The sequence below is a fragment of the Caretta caretta genome, chromosome 13 (assembly GCF_965140235.1).
Source record: "Caretta caretta isolate rCarCar2 chromosome 13, rCarCar1.hap1, whole genome shotgun sequence".
Classification (NCBI taxonomy): Eukaryota; Metazoa; Chordata; order Testudines; family Cheloniidae; genus Caretta; species Caretta caretta.
Genome location: NC_134218.1, coordinates 8,817,548 through 8,832,217, shown reverse-complemented (window position 1 = coordinate 8,832,217; position 14,670 = coordinate 8,817,548).

Genomic DNA, 14,670 nt, shown 5'->3' with positions numbered 1-14,670 from the left:
GAATTTACTGCTACATATTCATGTGAAAAGAAAAGGAGGACTTGTGGCACCTTAGAGACTAACCAATTTATTTGAGCATAAGCTTTTGTGAGCTACAGTTCACTTCATCGGATGCAAGATGCCTTTTCTTTTTGTGAATACAGACTAACACGGCTGCTGCTCTGAAAAATCTTCATGTGAAGAAGTTCAGCACATCAATCCAGGTAACAACATTCTCTTAAACTGGGCTAGTATAACTATTTCACAATTTACAGCAAAACAAATACTTCAATAAGTACAAAGAGGACAACTCACTAGTTGCAGGCAGCACAGAAGTGGGTTTTAGTCATTTAAAAAACTGTCATAGAATTAAGGTCTCCTGTTTTCAAAATAAATGTTTGCTTTACTTCAGCATGTTTGTGCTATAAAAGCCTCTGTATTTTACCTAGCAACAAAAGACTATGACTGTATGAGAATATTCTGTCCTATTGATTTCAGTGTCCCAGTTTTTTTATGCTGTTCAGCTGTTACAGAATTAGGGATCTACTTTTGCAGAAATACTTCTTTTCCACCACCTTTATTCTTAACACTTTGTTCACATGTCTTCATGTAAGAGAGAGAGGATCTAGTAACAAATTTAGGTGTGCTATGCCAAGCAAGAGGGACATAAAGCTCCTGTTGAAGATGATGCAGCTGTACATCAATATGCCCACACGTTGGCCAACCTGAAAATCCACATGCTGATTTTTTCTGCACATGAGTCAAGTGGCATAGTCTCTGTACAAATAAGTGTACGGTGCGTCCAGATCAGTTCCATACAAACACCAAGAATATTGTTATACATATATTAGAAATACAACCCTATAGTGAAAAAAGAAAAGGAGTACTTGTAGCACCTTAGAGACTAACCAATTTATTTGAGCATAAGCTTTCGTGAGCTACAGTGCAGCTACAGAGCTCAAGTGAGCTGTAGCTCACGAAAGCTTATGCTCAAATAAATTGGTTAGTCTCTAAGGTGCCACAAGTACTCCTTTTCTTTTTGCGAATACAGACTAACAAGGCTGTTACTCTGAACCCTATACTGATACACAGGAGGAAGAATTAGAGGAAAAGAGTTATTTTACTTTCAATTTAGGAATAAATGCACACACTACAGATATGCCCATCAAGATCAAACAAGCAACTGTTTAATTATAAAGATATAATGCCTCTGGAGGCTCTCTCGTGACCTTCAACCACATGAGCAGAGCTTGATTGGATAGCAAAATCAAATCTTTAATGGTGGTTGGGTTTCTTGTTTCTCTGTATCAGCTTATGTAAATTCAATTGGGTGTCAAATTTTTGTTTTACAATGTCTTTAGGCTAGTCTGTTTTTTTTTTCTACCCCCTTTAAAAGTAATTTGATTAAATTATCGCTCTTAACAATAAGGGATTAATAAATAGAAATGGTTAGAGCTACATATGATCCAGGCAAGTGTGGTGAAAGCTTCTCTACGCACTGTCCTAGGTCAGACAGATTTTCCAGTCTTGCCATATTTTATGATATGACAAATCATTCCTAATCATTGAGGTACTAAATTTTTATCTGTGAAATAAACAGCATATGAACATACAGAAGATTCCTGGAAGTGAATTATGCAATCCCTTTCTATTGTAATCTTACCCCACCCACTCAATCCCTATTTGCCATTTAGAGACAACATTTATCTTGACACTTGCCTACTTTACTAGCTATAGAACCACTAACCCTGGGGTTCTCAAACGGGGGGTCGGGGCCTCACAGGGGGTCGTGAGGTTATTACATGGGGGGTCATGAGCTGTCAGCCTCCACCCCAAACCTCGCTTTGCCTCCAACATTTATAATGGTGTTAAATATATTTAAAAGTGTTTTTAATTTATAAGGGGGGGGGGTCACACTTAGAGGCTTGCTATGTGAAAGGGGTCACCAGAAGAAAAGTTTGAGAACCACTGCCTTAACCCTTAGATTGCAACTGAATGTGTCAGGTACAACAGATATAGCATAATGCTATGATGTAGCAAGTACATCATAATCATTCATGCACACCAGTAGAGCATACATACCAGTGACAGAAGGTTCAGTGGAACTCCAGCAATGGCATTAAAAGAACCATCCTCCATATACATTAAGGCTATTTAGATGCAGTGATATAAGATGTGATGTGGTTTAACAGAACAACCTAACTGTTTTTCTTGAAAGTATGGGAAGAACCTTTTTCTTCAGAAAACTCAAATTCTCTAACAAAGGCCTCTTGACTAATTGAGAAACAAATAAAGCATGGAGGCTGTAACTATCTGCTGGAAAGAGTCCTTCTGACAATTTAGGGAAGATTTTTCAAAGGCAAAAAGGGCAGCTAGGCACCCAACTCCCCTTTACTTGTTAGGGGACATATTCAATCCATTTTACTTTGTCATATGCTTGCTCTTCAAATGGAAAATATCATGGCAGGCAATTCATTTAGAGAGCAGTCCTTTATCATGTTGTTCCTAAAGGCCTTCAGGGATTTATAGTTCACACAAATGTCTGGGGGTCTTCTCTTTTCTAACAGCTCTTAATTTAACTCCTCACTCTGCTCTCTTATTGCTTGCCAAGGGAGGAGGTATCAAGATCTGGAGTCATCTGCAAGGGAGGGGCCTGGGAATATTACTGATAGAAGCAGAGTGCCAGCTTGAGAAGATTCCAAGGATTCCAACTACACATTCAAACTGCCATTAGGTTTTTTGTTTGTTTCAGAAGTCTCAACAATTCCGGAATGTAGGCTACTAGAAATGTACAACATTCTATCTGTGCCATTGAAGATTTGAGTTTTATAGTGTACTTGAAAGTCCTCTATCCACCATTAATTTCTTGCTTAAGTCAAGATGTTTCATGGAAGTGATTAGAGTATTATCCAGGTAAGTATGCCAGGATTTTATAGTCCTCAAGCTCACCAAAACTGATTTCAACAATTTCAGATATTGGTGGTTATGACAAGTTACAGTATTAGACAAACTGAAAATAATTTACCTCTGAACTAATTCATATAATTTCTGGTAACTTTAAAGTAATCAGTCTTGCCAAACTGTGATCCTTTAACCATGTTGTCTTGACTGATAAAGTCTTACAAGAAGTGAATTCACTAACCCATATGCAACTGGGTCTCACTTTATTATTGGAGGGAGTCATCCAATTTGCACTCTTTATTATAAGGGCCAAAAAGGGATCCCTATTTTCTGTTAGAATAACATTTAATCATTATGGTTACCTTGCTGGAAGTCTGAGTGTCAAGAAAATGACTGACAGCAAAAAAAGTGAACTCTAGCTGGAATGTGGTCACTTTTTATTACAAAGTGGTCAGTCCACAACAGAAATCCCACTCCACCCCACCCCCAAGCAGAGTATTTACACCAAAAAGGAAAACAGCTAGAGATTCCATGAAGTCCACTAAGGATTTCACTATTGCTATCGATTTTACATGGAAGGAGCTCAGTTATGAGCAACAGTGTGAAACCCTAGGATAGATATATTCCCATTACTTTTGTGCTAAAGAGCGTCAGCATATTAGAAAACGTGTCTCCAAATACTCACACAAACTGGAACTTCCTACATGACGTCATACCAATTAAAACTATCAAAGTGGTTCAGTGCAGAAATTCAGTAATTTCCCCTTCCTATGCCCTGCACCTCCCAGAATGTGTAATACAGAAATGTGGGAGTTGTCAGGCTAAAATGCTGGAAAAACAAAGTTACTACCTAAAACTGATAACTTTAATGATGCCATCAACTTGCTATTGGTAGACACCCAAACTTTGATGCACCCATATAGAAAGGTTTAATTGGTGCCTGATGACATCTAGGCACCATCTTAAGCAACCTTAAGCATGCAGTTGTGTACAGCTTCTGCATGTCCCCTCCCCCAGCCTCTTCTGTGGTTCTACTCATGCTCACTGCCACAGAAAAAAAGAAGTTCTCAGGACAGAATGATACAATTCCTTACCCAGCTCAATCTTAACCTTTCTACATTTCTTCCCTAAAAAGGGCAGAATATGTCCTTAAAATTTAAACTTTCAATAATTGACAAGACACTTGAACTTTGTCTATAGATGCATAGGTACAACAGAGAGGGAATTAGGGAAGTATTATCCCCATTTTACAGATGGGGAACTGGGATACAGAGGGTATGTTTACACAGCTGCTGGGAGCAAGTCTCACAGCCCAGGTGGACAGACTGGTGCTGGTGGGGCTCAGAGCAGTGTACAAAAATAGCTGCGGAGGCATTTGCTTTGATGTTTGGGCTCAGAAGTCCATGCTCCCTCCCCTAGGCTTCAGTGCCCAAACATCCATATTGCTATTTTTAAGCCTGTTACAGTAAGTCTGTCAACCCAGGCTGCAGTTCACAGCAGCCACGTAGACATACCCAGAAAAGCTAAGCGGCACAAGGTCACAAAGGAAGTCTGTGGTAGAGCACAAATTCAAGGTAGGTTTCCCAAGTCCTAGGCTAGTACCTAAACCACTGGACCAATCTCCCCCTCTAGACTCAACATGGACTCAACATGCATGCCTACCTCTCCGCGACAGTGACTGATTTTGCCAGTTCTAGATCAGGGTCATCCTTTTATTCCATTTGCTTGCTACCATACTATTCCATTCCCTCCCACATATCTCCCAACCGAAAAAAAAAGGAGGAGGAAAATTAGGAAACACTGAAGGTAAAGAGTTGACTTGCTTTTCCTAGGTCAGCATCTAAGAACAGGTATAGCTTCATAACTGACACAGCATCAACAATAGTTGCTGTAGATGAATACATTCATTCAGCAGAACCTGATATTTTATTATTTGTATTACAGTAGCATCTAGGAGCCTTAATCAAGATTAGGACACTTACGGAGGCATTGCACAAACATAAAATAAGAGACATTCTCTGTCCTTAAGATCTTATAATTAAATTGAGCAATAGGTGGCAGTGTATGCAGGACCGAGTCTCGTACCTGAAAATACACATTATGGCTTACTGTTGAAAGGTTCTGATGGGTATCTAATGGCCCAAAGAGCTTTTGTCAAAGCTTTCAGCATGTCTACAATGCTTAGGTCAAAATCCAGACTCCATTAGTTTTTTGAGCTGGAAGAACTGGCAGATTGTGTGAGCGGGCCTTTCACCCTTTATTAGACAGTGACAGAGATGGTTAAATCATCAATCTGCTATGTTCAAGACCCAAACTATAAGCCTAGCAAAAGGTTTTATCAAGCACTATGGGCCACTACAGAATCTTTCATGGCAGCACCAGACTGATTTCAGTGACCTTAAGAAGAGAAGTGGATGCAAGAGGTATTGAACCATATAGCTAAGGTAAAGAGTGTAGTGTGTATCACTTTACTCAATTCTAGAAGATGAAAGCAAGGGGGAGAGAAAGGTATTTGCTGATTTTCTATGCAGATTGTATCTAATAATTTTATAAATTTGGAACCCCAAAAGTCAATGGCAACATTATACCAATTTTCTTGAGACTCTGCCTTTTTTTCCTGCCTTCTCTTTATAAATGTGATTATGACATGAAATTGATTAAAATAATAGTGTCATAGCTCCTTCACAGAGCTGGCTCACACAATGAAAACATCATAGTGTAAAAGGGCTATTAAACAGGTGTTTTTCTGAACTTTGCAACAGTCTAAAATGTTTGTGGACTTAACCTATAGTAGATGGAATAATTTTCTTAAAAAAAAAAAAAAAAAGCAAAAAAACGAACAACTCATACTTTCAGGCTGGCCGAATCTGACTGTTGGAGAATAATCAGTGGGCCAACTTGCAGAGTAAGGTGCTATTCATTGTGAATAACAGTTGCTGAATCTGGCCCCAAGTAAATTATAACAAAACAGGTCAGACTTAGAACACTCTAAGCCGATCTCTACTGAAGTTTGCAGATTTAGGCATACATGTCTCCTTCACCCCATCTTTCTAAGAGATCATCTCCTTTTCTGATGGAGTTTGAGGATCTTCCTATGTTTCCTTCCCCCATTTTTCATGCTTTAGCACACCTACGATTTCAAAACTCCAGAAGGAAGGACTGACCGAAATATAGAATAAAATACAATAGGCAGCAAAAGAAGAAACTAGCGTAAGTTTAAAAAGGAGTCAAATATTTTACCCCTCAAAATACATAATGGGGTACAAACGCCAATTCAAAGGAGATGATGCACCCAGGTGGACATTTAGATTCTTATGTTCTAAATTGTCCCTTTATAGTAGTGCTTTTCTTCATGAGGCTGCTCATGATATCCCTTTCATTATTGCAGAGACACAACAATACCTGTACTAACTATTAGTTAATTTTTCAGAGAGGACAGCCAACCCATGTGTTTGTGTAAACAGTCTATGTATGTATTACCAGATAGGAGGTAATTTGCATACAACACTATTTTAAAAAGAATACTAATGGAGGTAGCAATAAAGAATGTGTACGTATATCCCTCAGTCTTCTGTCAGAAAGTCAAGTTGGTTTTGAGACTATAAAACTTGTTTCCCTTAATTATTGTCCACAGAGCAAAACAGACATCCAGTTCTCCTGCAATAATCAGTTCAGTGAACCAATAAGTTTATTGTTCCTTTAGTATTCCTTGAACTGAATATTCAGCAAGCGAAGTACAATTTTACTACTTGGTAGCCTGGCACAGCTGAAGTACGAACGCACAGTACCCAAAGAACAATAAAGTTATAAATCAGAAGTTAATGTCAAGTCTACCATGGTATCGTACTGCAACATGAGAATATAAAATAGTCTTAATACTACAGAACACTTACATACAATTAAAATTCATTAGTAAAACAGAGTTTGGTAAGCAGAGCGAGGCTTCCAAGACCAGTGTCTTAAGTTTTCAAAACATGTAAAAGACGAAGTAAACAAAGGGGATTTTAAGCTTAGTTTGAATTACTTATTGTATTATATAGTGTCTGAATTACCTGTGACAGCGTCACACCCCTCCTAGGTAACTTCAAATAACTTTCTAGAAAACCATTTTGCTTATATCACTGGGAAGACTGGCATAAAAACAAAACTTCTTGAATTCATCTACTCTTGCTACTTATCCCCTATCTGTTCAGCCTAACACAACAACTCTGGAAGGACCACTTTAAAGGGTTAGAGAATAAATCTCTCTCCATTCTTGGCCTCCCTCTGAGCTTCCCAACAATTATGCTAAATTGTGATGTGGACCACAAGTCCACTAGAAACTGAAGTCACTATATACCACCATCAACTTTGGAATGTTAGTTCCACAAAAACCTTGACAGGCTACATCAACCTCCCTTCATCATTACTTTTCTTCTGATAATACAGAGATTGTCAGTGTTTCTGAGCAGGTAAACATAAGTTGTATAGAATCAAAAATTCACCCGCTTCCTGAGGTTTGGCTATATTAAAGAAATTAATAAAGTTCATCTCAAGGCTTCTTCCTATGCTCTATTTCTTCTGAGGTTTCTATCTCAGGATTACTCAACCTGCATCATATCTTCTCTTTTTGTAGAGCCACACCCACCTCTATTTTACCTGGGTGGAGTAATTCAATGAGACAGTAGAATCAATGTAACCTTTTGACTGTAAACATCAGCAAGGAACACTACCTACATCAGTGACTTTAATGGGTTCATAGAATATCAGGGTTGGAAGGGACCTCAGGAGGTCATCTAGTCCAACCCCCTGCTCAAAGCAGGACCAGTCCCCAATTTTTGCCCCAGATCCCTAAATGGCCCCCTCAAGGATTGAACTCACAATCCCGGGTTTAGCAGGCCAATGCTCAAACCACTGAGCTATCCCTCCCCTCCATCCTATTACAGGATTGTTCTAGCCTGATCAGTGATTCTATACATCGTCATTATGGGGTTCCAATTCACTGATTTTTCCTTTCAGTTTACAAAAAAAAAAAATAAGATTTTTTTGTCTAACTCACATTACCACCCTGGGTGCCAAAGCCAAACTGGGTTCTTTCTAGATCATGCATCATCAGTAATTACGATTATTCAGGTCAATTAATGCTCTCAGTTACACCTGTGCAAAAGTGTCTTCCTATGATGCTTCAGTGACAACTGTGAATCCAAATTAGCTTTCAGTAGGTTGGCGCAGGTAGCATTACGGGCATAGTAAATTACTGATGATGATTATGAGTGAGATGGAAAGAACCCAGGATACATCTGTGTGGGTGGCAATTAGGGGGAAAAAACCCCTCCTTTTACTTGTAAACTAAGGAAATTTGATATGGAAAGCAGTGAAAAAATATGAATACTAAATCTCATATGTTATTAGAGCCACTTTTCAGGGCAGAACTGCACTTTAATGGTCATTAACCACAAGACCCTTGTCCAGCTGTAAGAGTAAAGCGAGGTATTAACAAGTGCAATAATACAAAACACTTTGAAGTAGTAAAGGTCACAACTTACAAATGCACATGCAAACTATAAGGTACCACTACAACAGCCACAGCTGACAATTCAGAAAAACAGTGCAGGGATACAATTCTAATCAGAGACTGATCTAGAGTAGTTTGGCTTCTGAAAGGTAAGAATTAAATAAAATAAACAATCTGCCTCCTGAAACTTCACTAAAACCCTCCTGTTATTACGGTTATTGTGTTGGGGAGCTACTGCTATTCCCAACACCTTGTAACAGAGAAACAATTTGAATCCACGTCCCATTTAGAGATAAGCTGCATTTTTTTAGTAAGTATAAAATACCAAAAAAACCCAACACCCGGGCAGAAAAACAGTGAGAATTTATTGACATCCTCAAAGGTGTTTTTGAAACTTACCTTTTACAACACATCCAAGACCTACTGCAGAGAAAAGTCAAGCTATAGATCTTGCAGCAGGTGTTATGCGTGGAAAGAATGAGCATGCCACCTCGTTCCACATAAGATGGTCTGCTCCCCCCTTGAATAGAAAGGAAGAGAATCTACTAGTGACTTGCAGGTGAGGTGAGAGAGATTAATATCTCTGGCTCCAGCACTGAGTCTAGTGTAGAGAATTAATGCTATTCAGGTCTCTACACTGAAACATTTAACAAAAGAACTCTCTTTCCCTTATGTCCTCTCCTTACTCACACTTATTGTATATACTGCTTTCTTCTAACAAGAGGAATGGGTGGCACAATCCTACTTCATCCTCTATTTAAAACTTGGTGCCAAGGAACTAGTGTTCAATGCAACTGTGACTGATCCTGCTCAAAAAATTGGTCTAATGTAGAAAGAGAAGTAGCCATATTGTTTTTAAGAGATCTTTGAAAGGTTTTTGAGTTTTCAGATAAAATGATAAGTTTTTCAGAATTTAGTATGTAGGCTTCTTTATATAGAATACTAAAGCTTTCTATTCTGTTGATGTTCCAGAGAGATTAATATATATGTGCTCACTAACATGTCTTTGACTTGTTCTGTAGGGAGTGAGTTTTCATTCTCCACTCCCCTCCATTCCCTAGTCTCTATACTGAGGCTTCTTGAGAAGGTCACTAGTTAGCAGCAAATGCAGTGTTTAAATGGGTCTGAAAAGGGGTGAGGCATCCTATCATAATCAGGATGTAGCACTTTTGGTAAGACAGTGCTTAAGTGCATACCTCAGCAACCCACTTTGCTTTTTAATTTTTGCCAGCTCTGTGACCCCTTGTGACACACCATTCCCTCCCCACACACAGTTTAAATGCTGGTCCAGTGTGATGATGGGTTTGTAGTCTGGACACAATGAATTTGATTTAGAGCATTAGTTATCACTGTTACAAACTGTATATATCTTAACTAAAGAGTGGAGCTATTGGAAACTGGCTATAGGGCAAAGTTCATGGACTCCTGCCATCCCAGTTAATGCAGATCTTAACCTCAAACTTTATTTACAGACTAATCTTCTGAAGTATTGTATTTCCCACAGATGAGTTCATGGCCACCCCATCTCTATTTTATCATCTTGTAAATTCTCAGTATTCAACCTTAGGTACCACATCTTTCTCTCACTCTTGTCTCTTTTCTCACTTTCTGCCTGAAAGCTTTACGAAATCCTGCCTCCATTCTATCTTCTTTTAAGTCAGCAAAGCTGTGAGAGTAGCACAGATGTACTAAGGTTTCTGAATAGAAGCCGTGTTAGTCTGTATTCACAAAAAGAAAAGGAGTACTTGGGGCACCTTAGAGACTAACAAGTTTACTTTAGCATAAGCTTTCGTGAGCTACAGCTCACTGTACCAAGACTCACACCAGAAATGCTATGCAGCCTAAGATCATAAGAGCAAAGCAACACAAACTATGTAGCAAAACACAACTGCAAGTTTTTCCACCTTGTACTTAGGTGCTTTAGGCCTAGACTCAGCACTCCCCACTGTTCTTGAAAGGCTATCTTTGTATCCTAATTATTTCCAGCCTCAGGTTCTTTGTCTTCAGTTTGTATCACGAAGTGAGCTGTGGCTCACGAAAGCTCATGCTCAAATAAATTGGTTAGTCTCTAAGGTGCCACAAGTACTCCTTTTCTTTTTGCATAACAGCAATGTTCAGCTGAGTCAGTCGTTTATATCCCATTCATTTTACCAATTAACCCACCTTCTTGAAAGGATCTCTTTTAAACTAACAGCCTCCAGTCCTGTGAACAATCATCATCCAAATATCCAAAATCGTTTAGTCAATCCTGCCTCACCTGATTCAGAACAACTTCAGCATAAAAGATGCTCATGCAGCTCAGGCTGCTATATTCTTGCGTGCCTTTAATAACAGGTATGGTTCAGTGTTTAGAGACTTGGGACTGAGCATCAGAATGCCTAGGTTCTGTTCTTGGCTTTGCTACTGAGTTGAAGGTGGGTATGTCACTCTGTACCTTATCTGCCCGTATGCAATATAAATATAAACACTTTAGAGAGGTATGTTAGAATGAATTATTGTAAAGCACTGTGAGATCATCTGACAAAAGGTGTCATGTATGTCCAAAGTGTTGTTTTTGTTAAATAACATAAATGTATGGTCCCTCCTTTCTCCATTCCATTAGGGGACCATAGTTAACTTGAAATCTCTACAGTTTCAAAGAACAAGTTATAAGTAGTTCTACTTTGAATGGTCTCTGTATATTCCTTTGCATAAGATGCACCAACAGTGCAGCCTGAACCAGTCTAGGATGTACCATTAGCATACCCTGTGAATGTGAAACGTCCATCACAAAACCCACCAGTTTCAGGTGAGTAACCTCCATTTTCAGACATTATTATTTAATATCTATAGCACCATAGCGTGTAGAGGCCGCATTTGGAATTGGGACTCCATTGTGCTAGGTACTGTACAAATACAAAGTCAGAAAAGATCACTGTATCAAAAATCAAGTCCCTCTGCCAATGTTTGTAGTTGTACAAACACATTTTCTATTTTAATAAAAGCTTTTTCTCTCACCTCCTTGATGTGTGAAAGACTCCTATACACTGGCACCAAAACCACAAATTAAACAAACTAGAAAATAAATATTTTCTCTCTAATCTCTGGGTTTATTTGTAATAATAGTCGGTTTAAAAAAATAAATGAGATTTTTTTAAATTGACTGTGTCCCAAAATTCCCTGACCATGTTTTCATCATTTCCATCTCTCCTCAACATAAACTATCTTGTGGGGCAGCTGCTGTCCTATTTATAGATAATCACTGTTGGACAAGATTCCACCATCTTCATAGCTATCTAAATTTATCTTATCTTTAATGTAGGTATTAAACTTATCACTGTTATCTCACTGCTTTACAAGCAAACTAGTCTAGAACCAGTAGTTCTTTGCTGATTGGTTCTCTCAATCCCCTCTGCCCTATGAAAGAGAGGGATAGTTTCATAGTCCTTTGAGGGGTTTTTTTTTAAAAAGTTGTGGGAAAGCTATAGTGAAAAATTGGGTTCTTATTAGCGCAAATCTCTTATTTGCTCCTATTGTCAGGAACCTGAAATTTGACTCACCCTGAATTCATAAATAAAATCAAGCTGGACAATGAAAATGCACACAGTAAGACTTCAGTAAGCTTAGCAAAACCAGCCTCTTCTGGGCCCAGTTTTGCACTGAAAAAAATTGCTAGCATGTTACATAAACTGTGGCTGTACAAATAAAATGACGAAGGTGTTGGGGCTATTTAAGGTTAGCTAATGTACCCAGTTTCGCAGTTTTTGTTTACCAAGTTTTCTTAGTATGTTATGTATGGATAGTAATCTGGTTTAATGCTCCTATTTTTTAAATTATTTTTTTGAGCTGGGGTAGGGTTTGTGCAATTACAAATTGTACCTGCTGTAGATTTGTTTTTCTTTAGAGGTGCTCAGATACTACAATGATGAGCACAGTACAAGAACCTAATAGAATTTTGGAATCCTATACTACTGTTCTAGAGGTAAAATCTAATCCCCCCCCGCCCCCAGTCGAAGACCTACTGCCCGGTGACTGTACCTATGACTTAATTTACTGTGTTATCAGCCTATATGAAATCAAAGTTTTCACCTTCCTAAATACATTATTACTCCGAGTGGTTTGAGTACTCAGATATGACCCTGGCTCTGACACTGTGATAGCCTCTGTGGTGTGAGGCTTTTCTTTTCCTTTTTTCCATTTCTTTATTAACTTTTCTATTTCTTTCCTTTAATCTCCTTCTTCCAGTGTTGTCTTCTCCCTCCACTTTCTTTCTTCCATATTACTACTATTCTCTCTGTATATCTACATTTTATTTATTCCATCTTTGCCCCCTGCATTTCTTTTTTTGAAAAAAAAATCCTCAGTTTTATACAGACAGACAGAGCATATTTTTTCTTCTCATGTTTCCTATCTCTTTTCATTCCCCTTCACTTCTCTCCCTCACTCCTATACTTTGTTATCCATTCCCTACTCCATAGCTAACTATTGAACATTGTTTCTCCATCCTTGCTCTCCTTCCCTCCTGGCACGTTCATTTCTTTCAACCCATTACTCAATTCCCCCACTTTTCTACTTCTTAGGCTCACGCATCTCTTTACTCCTTTATATGTTATCTGTCCCCTTTTCCCCTCACCCACTCTAGAGAAAGTTCTTCCTCTCACTTTCAACTCCCCCTTCCTACCCCCCCCTTGAACCACCAGCCTTTCCTGGGCCATTTCTACAATTACTCCCAGCCACCTCACAATAACTATGTAGCAGCCCTGAGGAAATTAGGGCCTCCTTTCTCTCACCCCCATACTGCAGCAGTGGAAAGAGACTGGCTCTATGATATATGGCCTTCCTCTCTCTTCCAACTGCCACAACTGTCCCTCTATTGCTACTTCTCCACTGTATAAGACCTAGGTATTATTATTATATACTACTAACCCCACATGTGACCTTCCAGTTATATCAGCTGCCACAGTTGTCCTGCCAAACTGCCTGTAACTGTTACCAGTTGCCACAGATTTCCCTTCAGCTTCTGCTATCACCAGCTTCCATGGTCACCAGTTGCCATATGTTTTCCTCCAACTGTCTTCAGGTTCCACAAGTATCTCTCCAGCAGACAGTCAACAGCTGCCCGCACTTGTGTTCCTTCAGCTGGCACTGTTAGAGATCGTTTTCCAATTGACGTTCTGTCAGCAATTCCCATGTCCGAACAACTCACACTGCCACAGCCTTCCTCCTAAATGCCACTGTCATCAACTACTGTATGTCCCTCCAACTGCCACTGGTTGCTTCCAACTGCCACTAACACCAGTGGCCATAGGTGTCCTACATACTTCCACTGTCACCAGCTGCCACCGGTTTCACTCCAACTGCCATTAACGTCATCCGCTACCACACGTGTCCCTTCAACTGACGCTGTTATCAACTACTGTTAGGGACCCACACAGTCACCAGCTTCCACTTCCTGTCACCAAATGCCACAGAAGTCCTTTCAACTCTGCCACCAATTGCCACACTGTCACCAACTGCCACTTATATCCAACTTCCACTGTCTCTAACTGCTTCTGTCATCAACTTCTACTGGTTGTTTTCCTACTGTCCCAAATGCCAGCCTGTCAAACTCACATCTGCCACAACTGTCCCTCCATTGTCATCAAATGCCACTATCATGGGTTTCCCTGCAACTCCTCTTAACAGACACAAACTTCCACACAGATATATTCCAGATATATTCCGTCAACACACACTGAGAGGTTTCAGAGTAGCAGCCGTGTTAGTCTGTATTCACAAAAAGAAAAGGAGTACTAGTGGCACCTTAGAGACTAACAAATTTATTTGAGCATAAGCTTTTGTGAGCTACAGCATCCGATGAAGTGAGCTGTAGCTCACGAAAGCTTATGCGCAAATAAACTGATTAGTCTCTAAGGTGCCACTAGTACTCCTTTTCTTTTTACACACTGAGAGGGAGCTTTATCCAATCTTCTGACACTTAAGGGGCCAATGGCTACACTATAGATCCCCCTGAGCAACATAACTTATGCCGTCTTAAGCGCTGGGGGAGAGCTCTCTCCTGTCGGCTTAAAGCTGCTACACTAGAGAGTTTACAGCTGAGCCAATGCAGCTGCGCTGCTGTAAGCTCTCTAGGGTAGCCATAGCCTTAACTAAGCCTATGGGGGCATTACAAGTGAAAGCTGTCATATTTCTTTTCACTGATCTTCTATGATATCTGTCTTTTGTCATCCAGAAGATGCAACAATGCATAATTTAGGGCCACGCTGTGCATGAGTTTATTATTGTGTATCTCCCTTCCTGTGTGAAGTTTATGCCAC